At 32.3% G+C, this 4,273-nt stretch overlaps 1 pseudogene; it reads left to right on the forward strand.

Annotated features, from left to right (window-relative positions):
- Window positions 1-3,883: 3,883 nt before the first annotated feature.
- Window positions 3,884-3,994, forward strand: LOC115030530 (small nucleolar RNA SNORA40; annotated as a pseudogene).
- Window positions 3,995-4,273: the final 279 nt, after the last annotated feature.

Raw genomic sequence — 4,273 nt, forward strand, 5'->3', positions numbered from 1 at the left:
GAACAGTCTTCAAGATAGAGGAATATCTGGAAAAGGCCAGAAAGAATGCTGGATCATCATCATCCAAATATATATTTCTTTTTATTCCCTTTGCACTGATATAACATTTATATGTGATATAGAATTACCTAGAATTAGTAATTAAGAACACAGTTTAGCCTAATGGCATGAAGGTAACAGATGAACAAATGATGTATTTAAGATAACTAAAATCTATAAGTATTTTTAATTAGGTTGGCTATGTTTCTCCCGGTATTTATTTGTACTCTATGAACTATCATACTTACAATAAAATGGTTAAAAATGGGATTTTGGAAGGAGTTGCTGAAATATTATCGCCTTTTTAATGTGTAAAATACAAAAATTGTTTCATTAATTGTTTAATTATGGTTAATTATTGTATGAGGCATTTTAAAGACTAATGAAATAAAAATGTCAGTACTTAAGGTATAAAACATGATGAATGCTGTTACTATTCTAGATGGATGTCTTTTTTTTCCAGTTTGGATAACCCAAAGAATTACCTCAAATCTTGGAGTATCTCTAGCTAAAGTAAATGTAGTTAAAGTTTAATAAAATAAGCTATGTTTTTTTGTTTTATCTAAATTGTGCTGAATAATAAGAATATAAGTATATACACACACACACACATACATACATATGCATGTTTTTAAAGATATCAATACAAACTTGTCTTTTAAACATTTGTTTTGAATAAGGTAGGAATTTTGGGTAAGCAAACAGGCATAATAAAAGACATGATTAAATGAAAGAAAGTAAGATCTTAATTTGCAGCTTCACTAAAACCAAGAGGAACATTATTTCAATATTTAGAGATATAGCAGGTAGAATATTAAATATCATATGCAATTTTAGAAATTGAATTACAAAAATAGGTAAGAAACACAAACGGTGAGAGCTATGTCTAGTTTCTCTGGACAGTCAACTACTAGTGACATTACAGATGAGCATAATCCAGCATTTCTGAAGTCTGCACGCATGTGTTCTCAGAAGAATTAGAAAGAGATGATTTCTTTTAGGAATGAGCTAGAATTACCGAGACACAGTCCTGATCTTTTAATGTAATTTTTTAATCTATTTTTGTTACGTGCTAAAATTACTTTTGGCATTCACAATTAAATTGAATTGCAGATCCAAATTTACATATTGTGATCATGTATTAAGGCAACTCCATACTATTTTATAAGCTAGAATACTCTACACATCTTAAAACCAATTAAAATCTTATCTTTATGAATACTAAGTTTCATGAATCTTTAACATTCTACACATAAATTTGGTAAACATTTTCTTAAAAAATAAATTCCAAATATACACTCATATAAATTTTTACCTCATTATATAATAGGTAACATAAATTTATATGATTTTTTCAAAATATTCTTAACATAAAACTATTAACTATAACTTTCCAAATTAATGCTGCGTTACACATGAATTGATAAATATGGTTGCTGAAGATCTCTATAAGTTTTCTTTTAACAATGTGAATTATAGAAAATATAATCCCAACAAATAATAATGTTTAGAATCATGGTTTTTAAAATACATCTTATGCTCTTTTATGTGCAAATATACTGTCTACATGCCTGTGATTATATATTAACTTTAATATACTTAGTACACATTTGGCTTATATATTCATGTAAACTAAAGTTATTAACTTCTTAGAGGAACTCATTATATTTGCAACATAGTGATGAGAAATGGCTATCTTGTTTTAAATGCCTATTGTTTGATAAAAGCCTCTGATATGTGCATATAAATGAAATGTGACCAACACAGGGAAAAAGAAATTTAGATACACAAAAGCTGCCATTGAAAGGCTTGTATGTCAGACACTTGAAACTTCAAAGTTGCTCTTACAAGTATATTTGAGAAACTAAAGAAAACCTTTCTTAAGTGTGTAAAGGAGGTGTGATAACTACTTCTCATCAAATAGATAATATCAGAAAGGAAAAAATGAGGAAAAGGTTTTGATTTTAAAAAAAAAAGTGAAGAGGAAATCACTTCTACCTCAAATCAGTAATTGAAAAGAGCAATAATTAATAAATTATTTTCTCTAGAGGAAATCAACATTAGCTTTGTACAGGCATAAAAAAATCAAAGAACATATAAGTAGATGGATGGAAAGTGTGCTGTATGAACAAAGAAAAGGGGAAGAGAAAAAGAATTGGTTTGCAAAAGGCCATGAATTTCCATGGGAAGGGGACACAGGAGGTGTCAGAGTAGAAAGAGGAATGGAGTAGATTTGAGTAAGTAATAAAGTATAAAGTACTCAAATGAGTGGGGGTAGATTTAAAAAAAATTAGAGTAGAACCTCAGAGAAATTTAGCATAAAATGAACTGTGTCAGTGCACACATATGAGAAAATCAAGGAAAGGAGGGAATGAGAAAAAGAGGCAAAAAGAAAAAAAGAAAAGAAACAAAAACCAAAGAAACAATGGGCAAATTTTCCAAATGGTTACATCCTATGGGCTTCATAAACTATTCGGTGAACTCCATCTTTTTCCACGTGGGATAAAGAAAAAGTCTATACTGTGAACATTGAGAAAGGAGAAAAATCTTCTAAATGGAAAGAACAGTATGACACAATATGCGCACAACTAGAAGAAAATCTCCACATTTTCTCCCCCAAACTAGAAAAGGAAAACATTGCCCAGATCTTCTTAGCAGCCACTATAATCCTGTTACCCAACAGGTACACTACTGTTGTTTCCTGCACTATGCCTTCCCAAATTCATGCCTTTTATTCCTAATCCCCTATGGGATTGTTTGAGGTTTCAGGAAAACCTTTTTAGGTATATCAGAAATAAAATTTGAAAAACAAGAAAAAGAAAAAATGAAAATGAAAAGAAAAAGTAAGCATGTTGTTCCTTATCAAAATTTTCAGTTCGGATGCTTAGAAACTGTCAACTAAAAAGTATGAGTAACATTCAGGACAAAACACTTGCAAGTTACAGCTCTGAGCAGTGACTTGTATCTAGGATACACAAAGAATTCTTACAATCCTACTAAAATGACAATCCAATTTTAAAAACAGTCAATAAGGTCTGAATAAATGATTCTGTTAACAAGATATACAAATGGCTCATTAACATATGAAAACCTGCTGGGCATCTTTAGCCTTCAGAAAATTTCAACTCAAATACACCATGGGATACCAGTTCACACCCACAGGGTTGGCTGTGATCAAAAAGACAAGTGTTGGCAGAGATGAGGACAAGTAGAAATTGGACCCCTCAACATGTTGCTGTTGGCAATTAGACCTAATAAAGCATCCTTTGACAAAATTATGGAATCTTCTCAAAGCCTTAAGATTAGAATCATATAAACCAGTAATCATATAAACTCCACTTTAAGGAATCCTTAAAATAAATAGAAACATATGTGAACACAAAAAATTATGCTCAAGTTTTTATTACCACATTATTCATAACATAAATAACAATAACTCGAATGTCCACTACTGGATGATATCCAGAGCATGGAATATTCATTAAAAGAAATAAATCTTTGATATTAGCACAAGTCACCTCCTAGGACCTTGAAAATACCTTGTAAAAAGAAAAAAGCCAGCTACAAAAGACTATATGCTACATGACTCCAGACATGGGACTTCCACAATATGCAAATCTGTTCCTAAAGAAAGGATATTAGTGTTTACAGTTATTACTATGGTTGGGTTGGTGGATAGTGAGTGGTGATGGAAATGACCGGTACAAAGTTGGAAAAGGTGAATAAAAATGATCAGTAGATTGTGTAAATAGTTACATAATTCTGTGAATAAACTAAACTCTGAGGTTGAACCTTTAACAGTGTGTAGGTCATACTGCAACAAAAACATTTATTTTAACACTTGTGCATATTCAACTGTCAAAGACAGGGAAGGCAGATGCAAAATAAATCCTCCCTCGAAACCCAAAACTCATTGTTCAGTATGAGTTTTGATATATATATAAGAAGGGATATGGCTCCTGTGTGCTGGGTCCACTCACAGCACAACCACCAGAGGCTAGCTGCACTCCAGTCCCCATCTCTATCTCCTTCTCTCCCAACAAGGAACCAGGAATATCCACCTATCTCTGATCCTCCTGTGTCACAGTCAGCAGAGGTAAACTCTATTCTGTCCCCTAAACTCCATTTTCAGGCTCACAGATCTGCTTCCCCTCCTGAGGAGGCCTGCAGAACCCAAGGAATATTCAGTTCTACCTGAGGCAAAGCTGGCAGTGGTGAGGGAGTGGGCTATTCC

The sequence above is a fragment of the Mus caroli genome, unplaced genomic scaffold (assembly GCF_978045245.1).
Source record: "Mus caroli unplaced genomic scaffold, Mus_caroli_1 scaffold_2, whole genome shotgun sequence".
Taxonomy (NCBI): domain Eukaryota; kingdom Metazoa; phylum Chordata; class Mammalia; order Rodentia; family Muridae; genus Mus; species Mus caroli.